The following is a 12,838-nucleotide window of genomic DNA, read 5'->3' on the forward strand; positions in this document are numbered from 1 at the left end:
TAGGAACATGGAATGTCAAGGGCTTGAACTCTCCTCAGAAGCGACAGAAGGTCCTGAAATATGTTGTAGACCATCACCTTGATGTTGTAGGGTTGCAAGAAACTCATTTGGCACGAAAGGATGAAATGCGGCTCCGCCATAGGGCGTACCCCATTGTGTACAGGTCCTCAGCTATCACGAAGCATCGGGGGGTGGCTTTAATGTTCAAGGCAGCGTTGCACTTTCAACCAATGGGGGTCCGCAGCGACAGGGAGGGACGGTGGCTGATGGTCAAAGGGCACATTCAGGGTAGGCTATGTACATTTGTGGTGCTCTACCTGCCCAATGCAGGTCAGAATAAGTTCCTGCAGGAGTTACTGGTTAAGGTGGGGGACTTTGCAGAAGGTCTCGTGTTCATGTTGGGTGATTATAACTTGGTTTGGGACAGAGACATGGATAGCTCGGGGGGCGGCGGGCGGACACGGGGGTCTTTTCTGAGGCTACGCAGCGTGGGGTAGAGGACATGGGTCTAGTTGATGGTTGGAGGTTCTTTCACCCTGATATGAAGGATTATACGTTCTTTTCCCATGTGCACCACTCCTACTCCCGTTTGGATTACGTCTTCCTTAGTCAATCCCTTAGAGGGAACATTCTAGATGCCGCCATTCTCCCGATATCTGTGTCGGACCACAGCCTCATGGTGCTCACGCTTCGTTGGTCGCCCCCTGACACCGCGAACTGGAAGTGGTGCTTCCCGGCTTCGGTAGTCAGGGACGAGGTGTCCCATCAAGCCTTGCATTTGGCCATTCGTGACTTTTTTGATTGCAATCCCCCGTCGGACACATCCTTGATGACCACGTGGGACGCCTTCAAGGCAACGATCAGGGGGACTTGCCTGGGCCTCAATTCGCAATTGAACGCTCTACGTAGGAAGGAGAGGGAGGCGCTGGAGGCCGAGGTGCTCACGCTTGAGAGGGAGCACAAAGCTAATCCCTCGAGAATAACCCTGCGTCCCCTGACGGCGGTTAGGGGCAAACTGAAGGCACACTATACGAATAGGGCCGAGCTCACCCTCCCAAGGCTGGGACGGCACTCCTACTCCAGTGGTAACAAGATTGGTAGGCACTTGGCCCGACAACTGAGGGATAAGAGGGAGCGTGAGTACATAGGTGGGATTAGAGATCCCGCGGGAGCACTCCACCATTGCGACGGGGCGAAGGCGGACGTCTTTGGCCGCTTTTACGCCGCTCTGTATAAGGGGGAAGAGCTGGATACTGCTAAACAACGGGAGTTCCTGCAGCGCTTATCGCTCCCGCGGGTCTCCGGGGCCTGGAATGACTTACTCGATGCTCCGATCACGAGGGAGGAGGTCCTCTCTGCCATCAAACACTTGAAATTACATAAAGCCCCCGGACCCGATGGGTTCACTGCAGTTTTCTATCAGACCTATGCGACTGAGGTGTGTGACTTCCTGACCGCCCTCTTTAACGATATGGTTGGACCTGGGGTGAATTCCGGGACCCTCGCGGAGGCAGTGATCACAGTCCTGCCAAAGCCGGGGAAGGACCCGGAGCAGTGTGCCTCATACCGCCCCATAGCTTTACTCAATATCGACGCGAAGCTTTACTCGGCCATTTTAGCAAGTCGTCTACAGGATCTGCTGCCGACGATTATCCACGCAGACCAATCCGGCTTCATTAAAGGGCGCCAGACGCACGATAATACTAGGAGGGTAATCCACCTTATTGAGAAGGCGGACAAGTTCCGCATCCCGGCGGTCTTGGTGGGTCTGGACGCAGAGAGGGCCTTCGACCGAGTGGACTGGGGCTTCTTATTCCACACGTTACAGGCGTTTGGTTTCTCCGATCGATTCATCGCTATGGTGAGAGACAACTTCTGCAGCCCACGCTCGAGGGTGGCAGTGAACGGCCACCTGTCGGCCTTCTTCCGGCACTCACGAGGCACCAGACAGGGGTGCCCCCTCTCACCCCTGTTGTTTGCGCTCAGCATTGAGCCCCTGGCGATGGCGGTTCGGGAGCATGAGGGGGTGAAGGGCATCCCATTCACAGGGGAACAGCACAAAATCACCCTTTTTGCAGATGACGTCCTGCTATCAGTAGCCGACCCCGCTAACTCTCTTCCGTGTGTTCGAGATATTTTGCTGGAATTTGAAACAGTGGCCGGCTTCAAGGTTAATTACGGCAAGTCGCACGTCCTGAACCTGAACCTATCTCAGGCCGAGGTGGCACAGGTGAGGGCGACGACACCTCTGGCCTGGGCCTCCGGCTCCATTCTATACCTGGGAGTTCATCTCACCCCTACGGTGGGCGGCTTATTCACGGCCAACTTCCCGCCCCTCTTGGCCAAGTCGCGAGCGGAACTGGAGAGGTGGAAACCAAAATTCCTATCCTGGCTGGGACGGGTGCACGCTGTCAAAATGGTCCTTCTCCCCAAGTATCTATACCTGTTCCAGGCCCTACCGATCCCACTGAACTCCTCCTTTTTTAGCCACCTTAAATCGATGCTGTTGAAATTTGTCTGGCAGGGAGGTCGGGCGCGCCTTTCGTTTACACTCCTGCGACGTCTGCAGAATGACGGGGGGGTCGGCCTCCCGGATTTCCACCTCTATTACAAAGCGGCCCAACTTAGAGTCATGGTGGAATGGTCACAGCAGTTTTCCGACAAACACTGGCTGCATATGGACCGGAGTGTGGCGGGCCGGTCCATCTGGGATCTGGCGTGGAAGCCGAAGCGGGACCGCCCGGCAAACGCGTATATTAGTACCCCCACGGGGACTACGCTGAAAGTCTGGGATACCCTGGCGGGTGATGAGAGGTGGACAACCTTTCCGTCCCCGTTCACTCCATTACATTTCAATCCGGAGTTTCCGCCGGCACTCACCGAGGGCCCCTTTGACGCCTGGAGGGAGGGGGGATGCCGGGCACTACTTCACCTGTTCCACGGCCCCGATCCCCTGACGTTTGAGAACTGCATGCGGGACTACCAAGTACAGCCGGTGGAACGATACAGGCATTTGCAATTGCTCCACTGGGCCACGTCACCGGGTGTACGGGGGGCTGCGACGAGACCTCTGTCCGACTTTGAGGCCTTTCTCCTGAAGACATCCGCCATGAAGGGGGCCATCTCCTTTCTCTACAAACTGCTGCTCCGTTCGGCCCTTTCCCCCAGACCGTGTTACATGGAGCAATGGGAGGAGATGGTAGGGAGGGATATCACTGACGGAGAGTGGTCGGCACTTTGGAAGGACATGACACAATTTAATCACTCCATACTCCTGAGAGAGGCGCATTTAAAAACCCTTACGCAGTGGTACATGGTCCCGGCTCGACTTCATCGCATTTACCCGGCTGTCACGGATAGGTGTTGGAGGGGCTGCGGCCTCCTGGGGGACTTCCGCCACATTTGGTGGGACTGCCCGACCATCAAACCCTTCTGGGTCGAGATCTTGTCCCATATTAAAGACATCCTGAAGTACCCTGTCGACGACTCCCCGGAGTTCGTGCTACTGGGGTTGAGAGACCCTGGCCTTGAACACCAGACACGAGCTGACAAAAAGATCCTTTGGCTGTGTCTCGGCGCGGCCAAACTCACGTTGGCTTCGGCCTGGAAGCGGAAGGAGGCCCCGGCGATCTCCCTTTGGCACGCGAGGCTGTGGAGGCTCCTGAGTCTCGAGAGAATGGCGGACATATTCCTAGGCAACTACAAAAATTTCAAACACGTGTGGGGCCCCTTGGTGTCCTTTCTCTCTAATGGTTTGCCTTCGGCAGTTTGCCCGGCATCACTGAGGAATTTGCATCTATTTCAGCTCTAGAGTGTGCCTGTTGGATGAATGGGGGATGTGAGCGGCACCGGCACGGGAGGGGGGGGGGGGGAGTTGTGGGGGGCTGGGGTTGGGTGCTACTTTGGGACAGTTATATCGATGAGATGAGGCTCACCTAGAGGACAAGGCGATTCTGGACTCCTTGTCGGCTGCACTAACTGAGCGACCTCATGTTGGGGGGTAGGAACGGGACTGCCGACACGTACAACTGACGAAGCCTCTACTCCTCTGGCTTTCTGGTGTTGCAGCATTGCCTCATCTTACCTTGACGCTTTCCCACTGTGTGGGACCATCTGTGCGCCATATGTGGTACCTTTTGTTTAATGTTCATTTTTCTTATCTGCATAATAAAAAAAATTTACAAAAAAAAAGACAGTGGTCCTAAACCTAGCTTAGTAGAGATATGAATCACTTCACCTGTTGGGTATAATTCATTAAATTGATACCTGAGCTATGGAAATAAACATTAATTTGAAACTCACTGATCTTAGTTCAGAATTTATACATTAAATGAACACAATGCAACAAACCAAAAACCTCATTCACCACACGGTTTTATTATATTAAGTTTTGCTGGTGAGTGATCAATTTGGATTTGAATCAATGAAGTAGGTAAAAAAGCGGAAAGGTGGCTCCAAGGGGGACCGTGCAGACGAAAAGTGCTCGGTGTAGATCAGTGAAAAGGAGAGGTAGTGGGTATCATAGAATGAAAACAAGAGCTTAATAAACTTTATACATTGGTGGTGTGGTTGTAAATAACCGTCCTATTTGGCCTAGCCACATTAAAATTGGATATGATCTTTTGGTATAGTTTATACAGGTACAGATTTCAATTCCTTTTAGCACGATAAGAATCATATAAACGTGGGTCTAGGCCTTGGTTGGGGCGTCGACGTTTCGACCCGACTTAGGGCTCAGGGGTGGATGTAAGCCTCGGTCGTGCTGGTCTTCATCAGGACAGGGGCGGGGTAGGGAAGGGCAAACTTGTATAAGGAGGATGAATCAGCCTCCGCGTTTGCGTGATGGGGATGCCTGACTGGTGCGTAAGTCTGGAGCAACCCCAGCCGGTGATTGCATTAGGGCACTCTTGGCGATTTCATCCCGATGTGCGGCAAAACCGTTGTGTTCAGACTTGAATGAACCAAGACAATACGATCAGCAACTTAAGCTGCAGAAGTCTGCGTTTGCATTCAGTCTTCCAACGCCCTCAACGCGAACTGGAAGACTCCTACCAGTGCCTAAGACATTCTCAATACTAGCAGATTTATGAGTTGCATTGGTATGTGAATAGTCATCCTGTGAAAATGGTGAATCAAAATCTTGCAAAACCCTATAACCGTCACCCTCCTGTGATACATAATCTTGTGAAACATTTCCAACTTCAACATTATTGCCTGTCATTACATACCTCATTACGCGTTTCTTTTGAAAATGGTTTGTAAGGAAAAATCAAAGTATAATTGATTATCATCATCAGTTAGTGTCTCAGCCTTATCTTTCCAGAATTTCTCCTATCCAGGCTGTAACACAACAGCACTCATACTTCACCACCCTTCGTTTATAAGCAATACTGCACTGTTTTAAACCTTTCTTACTTGTACCGGTGAAGAGCAAACTGACTCAACCTTTTGTAGCTAGCCTGGTTTTTTAACATTCACCCAAACACCTTCTTTGAAACTTTTCCTTTTCACTTCATAAACAGAATCATGATAAATCTTTGTATTCTTTTGTTTTTCCACAATTCTTTGATTTTTCATGTACATTTGTGCCTTTTTTTTGCAAATGAATTTGTAATATTGTATTTTTTCCAAATTTGGGTGTGAGAATAGTGTTGACCTTTCTACCATGCAATAAAAAACAAGGTGAAAATCCAGTTACTGATTTCAGCTATTCATCTTCTCACGAATAAAATCACATATGCACAAACGAGAAGCGATAGCCATTTGTGCTCCTTCCTTACTAAATCTATTAACCCTTTCAACTTGGCCATTTGAAGAAGAGGTGTTTTTTCCGGTTTAATACCATTTAAAGCCAAAACATCTGACATCATAACCAACATCAATTGTGTGCCGTTGTCTGACACTAAAATATTGGGTCACCCTTCAATGGCATTTTTTTTTTATTCACTGACTAGCTCCTTTGTTATAGAGATAAAATCATAGTGATTCCACTTAGAGTAGTAGTCAGTGAGTATTAATAAATAATGTTTGAATGCCTCCCATATATGGAATGGACCACAGAAATCTATGGCCATTTCAGAACATGGTGCATCTGGTATGTCTACCAAATGCATTTCTTTTTTGGTACTCTTCCAGTGTTTGTCAGATTTTACACGCTGTGTGCCATTGTCAATGGAAACATCCACATTAGAATATATTCCCGGCCACCAATAATAATTGTGAATCAACCTTTTTGTAGTAGTAACCCCAGAATGATCCTTATGAGCTAAATTCAATCGCAACTGTTTTGGGGGTACAAATAAATCATGTCTCAATAATGATTCACATTCAATTGTTTATTCATCAGCTACCTGAAAGTGACTCTTGAATGCTGTATCTAAATGTATGATCTATGGACAGCTCTCATTTACATTCCTCATTTTAATGCGTCTAACCATTCTCTGTCACAAATTACTTCCTCACTATGTTCAACAGCATCTCACACACAAACATTTTCCACCATCATTTTCATCTAATGGTAACCTGACCAAACAGTCTGCTTGCTTGTTCAAACCTCCAGCTATATGTCTTACTTTGAAATTATACTCTTGCAGTTTGGCAATTATTCTTACTCAGTGGGATGATGCTTTAGAGTTCCCACTACCATCCATCATATACAGTAGATGTTTGTGGACTGCTACAAGCTCAAATTCCCTACCCCACACACATGTTTTCAATTTTTCAACTCCCCAAAAACGTGCCAAGGTTTCTCTTTCTATTGTACTATAAAATCATTCAGAGTTATGCAATGTCCTAGAGTTAAAAGCTACTATATGTTCCTTTCAACACTTAACTTGGATGAAAACGGCACCACTACCTACTGCACTAGCATCAACAGTAATTATATTTCTCACTTTTACTTTATAAGGTTGTAAAGTCGGTGCAGTGAGTATGGCATTTTTTATTTCTTTAAAAGCATTCTCATGTTTAGATTCTCAAACAAAGTTTTCTTTTTTTAACAGTTCTCTCAATGGTTCTTCGATTACTGCATAACCCAGAATGAAACACGAATAATATTCACTAAATTCTTGGACTGACTTTATTGTGTCCTTATCTTGTGGATTAGGTCCTGCCCTGATGGCCTTTACCAAATCATCTTGTGGTCTTATGCCCTCAACAGATAAGGTGTGTCCAAGCTATCCTCTTTTTATTTGTAAAAATTGGCATTTTGATTTTGAGACAGTCATGAACAAAACCACCATCACTTTCTGAAAGACACTTGCAGCAGAAGCTAACCCAAAGGGTAGTTGTACATATTTGTAAGCTTCAAAAGGTGTTACGAAAGTAGTGTGATCCTCATTAGATAATGGTAAATGATGATACGCTGATTTCAGATCTATTAATGAAAAATATTTTGAATCACTGATAGCTGCTATCATTTCCTGTTTATTTGGTAGTGGATGACAGTCCACTGTAATATTTTTGTTAAGCGATCTCAAATCACATAACGCCTAATTTCTCCAGACTTTTTCTTTATAATTACAACAGCCGATACCCATTTGTATGAGTCTGTGGGTTCTACGTTACCCTCTTTGCATAATTTCCCCGAAAGACTTTTCAATTCCTCCATAACAGATAGTGGTGCAGGTCTTACTTTATATACAATAGGTACAGCCCTTTCCTTTAACTTTTTGCATGTTCAAACCCTTTCACACAACCTATGTGGTCTGCAAAAACGACCTTTTTTTCTTTAAGTACTAGATTAATACTCTTTTCAGTATCAGAAGTAACAGACGATATTGGTAAGTCTCCAAGCACTGCAGGCTCTGGTGTGGAAGGTTTGAGAACTGTACCCAGCCTACCCAAATCTCGCAACCCAACCAAATTTCTGCCTTTTTCTGTGGCATAGATCTTTGTTTCAATTTTCCTACCGTTAAATTCTAAAGAGTCTTCAAAGTTTCCTAACATATTTTTTTTCATATGCACCAAAAGCTTTCGGATTCATATCAGTTTTTTGTAACACAACATTTTTCCCTAAATTATAAAATGTCTGATCTGCTAAAATAGTATTGGGTGATGCACAGTCAGCCATAATTTTCAATTTTACCGTACCAATATGCACTGTTCCTAATGGTTCTTTGAATTTACCAGAAACCTCTTCCAAGGGGAGAACAACATTCAAAACTATTTCCTCATCTGATGAATCTACACAATTCACTTTGACGTATGAAAAAGTACTACTATTTGTATTTTTTAATACAACACTAAAGTGTCGAACTATCCTACACTTTAAGCATTTCTTACCAACTGCAGGGCACCATGGATAGTCTGCCAAATCATTCTTAGCACCACGTCTAAAACACATAAGAGGTTTACTAGTATTGTATTTGCTACGTGTTTTCTCAAAAGGTGTATAATTGCTTTTCTTGGAATCATACTTTTTTTTATCACTTATCACATGTACGGGAGATGTATGTACACTATCATTAGCTAATTCTTTAGATATCATTGATCATTAGATACCCTTGGCAATGTGTATGACTTCTATCAGTGGTGGATTTCTGCAAGCCAACTACATTTCTATCATGTCTTTGAAATCACATGAGGTTGTAAGCACTCTACATCTATGTAGATATGCATCGCTATTCCACGGTCAGACGGACGATACTTGGGGCACTACTACATATGATACTGGCATGGATAGAAGGCAATAATCCTTCCAGAAGACATTGGTGAGATTGGAATATCTATGCATAATTATATAGATCACTAAACTTGTTTGGTGATTTCCATGAGCTGTTCCCAACTTGGATATATATATATTATTAACAAGACGTCATGAGATTCTTGGCTTCCAAAAATTTCACATTCGTACAATGCTTTGTTGATTTTCGTGATCTGATTTACAACCCTGATGAGGTCCATCTATTGGACGAAACACGTTATCTGGGGTTTATGCTTCTGATTGGAAATAAAAATAAAGATTATGGGGCCAATTACGATGGCGGTGAATCCGCGACCGCCGGGCCGGCGGTGAGGCCCGCCGGTCGCGGATTCACCGCCATCCACCTTAAAATTCCCACTGCCATATTAGGATGGCGGTGGGAAGGGAAAAGGTACTGCAGCGGACAGAAAGACCGTCTGCCGTGGTCCCGCAAGGCTGGCCTGTGCCGGCCGCCTTGCGGGACCAGGTACAGGGGGTAAATGGAGGCGGTGCCGTGCAGGCACCACCGTGGGTATTAGAATGCCTGTCTTTTGCGGCGGAGTTTCCACCGCAAACAGCCAGGCGGAAAATGCCTTTGGGGTCCCGTTGCGGACCCAAGGGGGGTGGGGTGCTGCACGTGGGGGTACCTATGGTACCCCCCTACAGTTGCATGTACAAGGTGGCAGGCACCGCACGGTTCCTGCCACGTTGTACATTCAAATGTAAAACATGTGTTTTTACATTGTGGCGGGTGCTGCCACCGCCACAATGTAAACATACAGGATGTGCCTGCCAGTGTGGCGGCCGCATCCTAATTTGTCGCACCTATGGCGGTCGGTCCCGCTTGCACCACCGCACGCCATCCTAATCGGCCCCCAAATGTAGGAAAGACATTTCTAGACTCCCCACACTTTAATTTTGTTTCAAATAGCATGAATTGGATATTGTTTATAATCTATAAATGTGCAACATTTTATTATATGCTCCTTTTCATTATTTTCTCACATATGTGAGGGCTTAAGATCTGATGCCACTTCCTGTGATGTTGCGCGCTGTGATGTCACGTGCCGCGATGTCACACGCGGTGATGCCACTTGCATAGTGATTAATTAGGTTAGTCCCCCACTTCTTTTTTTTTTTTTTAGGACTTATGTCCTGACTATCAGGTTGTATTAGAGTTTTCCAATAAAATGCTTGTCTGTTGAAAAAAACCAATGTGCAGATGTAAATGCTGGCAAATCAGCACCAAATGATTGTACTAATCACTGTGCAGGATAAGACAAATTTTCAGATCAGGCAACTTCAACAGTGTGCTGATCACTGAGGTTCTGAAATGTATCCACAAGGTGGCAGTGTAATACAGGCTTCTTTTTATTTCTTATTTGATTTCCTTTGTACCTCTTCCTTCTTTAAAAGTCGAGCCTAGGCAGCGCATTCCTCTTCGAGATCTGCTGTAATCGGGTTGTGCGTTTCCAGCCACCCTTTTGGCTTTTATTGGTTTTTTATTGGTTTTTTGTTTTGTTTTTAAAAATAGCCTGTGTGGAAATCTGAAATAGAAATAATACCTCAGATACACTCTCTGTCTGCAAAGAAGATAGCAGAATTTAATGGAGACCAACAAACAATGCAAATACGTGCAGCACGGAGACAGCTAGTATAGTTACTGAGTGTCCAAAGATGTGACGTTTCTTACAGCTTTTATAGACACAAACCACAAGAGGATGCTGCATCATAATGCACGTAACATAAATTAAGCATGGGCTACTTGACCAATTAGCAAAGGCCTCGGCTGGGCTATATAATTTATGGTCCCAAATACACTGTTGCTGACCACGTGTCTCAAGTAGGCAGCTTCTGGGACTTTCCACTGTAATGCAATGTATCAGCCTTGGTACTTTTCCATGAAACAATTTGCAATATCATAACACGTATCCGAAATATTTCCAAATGTGATATGCTGAAATACTTGTGGCTAAGCTAGCATCTCCTCTGTTCTCGTATCTTTCTTGAGCAAGCCTTGCGTTACAAAAGCAGCTTTACTGAAGTACAATGGAGAAGTACAAGCATCTTGTTCGGTGATTCTTATGTCAACTTAACAGGGCCTAAAGCTTCAAGCATTTGGTATTGTATAAGAAAGATGGCTTCAACACTTCTCTGCTGATTGGGGTTATTTGTTTATTTGCTCCCCCCCCCTTTTCTGCCCATGGGAACACCCATGGAGTAGGGGCTAACTACTGGAAAACATCCGCTTGTGCGTTTAAGTGTTTTTGGTGGAACTTTATTGTTTTTGTGTTAGTGTTTGATGTGTGTGCCTGTGAGGGCCGGACTTGTTCGCTGCTCCTTTTATTCTGTGTTTGTGTTTGCAGGACTTGTTTGCTGGTTTTTTGTGCTTAAACATAAATCACCACTAATGGAAATATAATGACTTTCATCTGTTTTGTTTGTAGCTTTTTTTTAATGCTGTGTATGCCGATTCGCCAGGCTTGTTCCTTTTTCACGCTACGGACAAAGCATGCACTACCTAGTGTCCCTAGGGCAGAAGCAGAAGCAGACATTCACTCACTTCAATGCTTGTTATTTACATATCAGCATGCCATCTGCACTCCCGCCCTCCAGTAAACTGTTTTAAAACAATAATATTGAAAAAAGATTTTATGCCTGTATAAGGAATTCTCGGGCTTGTCTGTCATGCGCCATGTGAGGAAAAAACATACACCACCATTTAGTTAAAAAGCACCATATACAACTGATGTAAACCATTCAGGCACGTTTTCCTTTAGACGCTTTTTGTTACTACTCTGCTTTGCACTTTTTTTTGCAGTTTTTAAAAAAGCGCAAATTCGACCCGGAGGTATCAGAGCACTTTACATGAGCACCAGTTGGATTACAGATGGACACATTCATTTTTGGGTAGGCACATGGAGATAAAGTGATTTGCACAGAATTACAGGATGTTGAGCCACCCAAAAACTCCAACCTGGTTCCCCAGCTCCCACTCCAGCAGCTCTGACAGTTACGCCACATCCTCCGACACCATTATGGTTCACAAAACAATAGAACAGTATATTTGCTGTGGCCAGAGGCACTCTCAGGGTACAAGGAAGACTTAAACTGTTTATAAGTTAATAATGTGCTAATTAGCCATTTTTTTAGGTTTCACCTGCACAGCGCACTTTGATGTTTACAGCAATTTGCGTGTTGTTGGGATACAGCGATGGAAAAGTTTGACCTTACAATCCTGTGCAAGCTTATTGTTTACCTTTTAGAAATTAACCTGGGGTGACGTAAAACCTCAGTAGACAAAGATGGCGGTGATTATGCATAGGCCTTCAGCTCACCATGTTTACACTGTCACCTGGGAGTGGGATTTGGCATCAGGACACAGTTCATTTCAGGAGCTTGCTTTTCATTTTGATTCTAAATGCTCTGCTTGAAAAGAAGACATTCACGTCTTGTACAAAGATGTTTAAATACTCGGATATAGCGACTTTTTTTCATAATAAAAAAATCTTTCTTTTGTTCCATGGCTTAAAATTGCCAAACTGTCACTACAGTAGTTGTCTTCTGTAGAAAATATGCCTTCGTGTGGCAATACAACAACGTATTAAATCTTTAAAAATCCATTCACATTAATCCACACAAACCGCAAGCTCTAATGAGGCAGCATATACTTGTAGTAAACGCTCAGTCCCTGCTACAATTTAACTCAAATAATTTCAGGCGATCTCTTCGATAACGTCCGTCCTGCTTTCACATGTACTACCTCACTGTTCTTCCAGGCGTATCCCGTAGTTGTACTGGACTCTCCAAACCTTCTTTCCATCCCATCCCCATCCAATCATTGCCAAATTGTTGCATTGGAAAGAAGTCTAATATATATATATGTATATGTGTGTATGTATATGTGTATATGTGTATATAGATGTGTATATGTGTGTATATATATATATATATATATGTGTGTGTGTGTGTATATATATATATATGTATGTGTGTGTATGTGTGTGTATATATATATATATATATATATATATATATATATGGGCGACGGAGATCAAGTGCCCCCCCCGACAGGCTCACCTGGTCGTCGTGAGCGTCTACGCGAGACCGGGGTCGAGCCACGACTACAAGGCCCGACCGCTGCAGATAGTGAAG

The sequence above is a fragment of the Lissotriton vulgaris genome, chromosome 2_2 (assembly GCF_964263255.1).
Source record: "Lissotriton vulgaris chromosome 2_2, aLisVul1.2, whole genome shotgun sequence".
In the NCBI taxonomy this organism is placed as follows: domain Eukaryota; kingdom Metazoa; phylum Chordata; class Amphibia; order Caudata; family Salamandridae; genus Lissotriton; species Lissotriton vulgaris.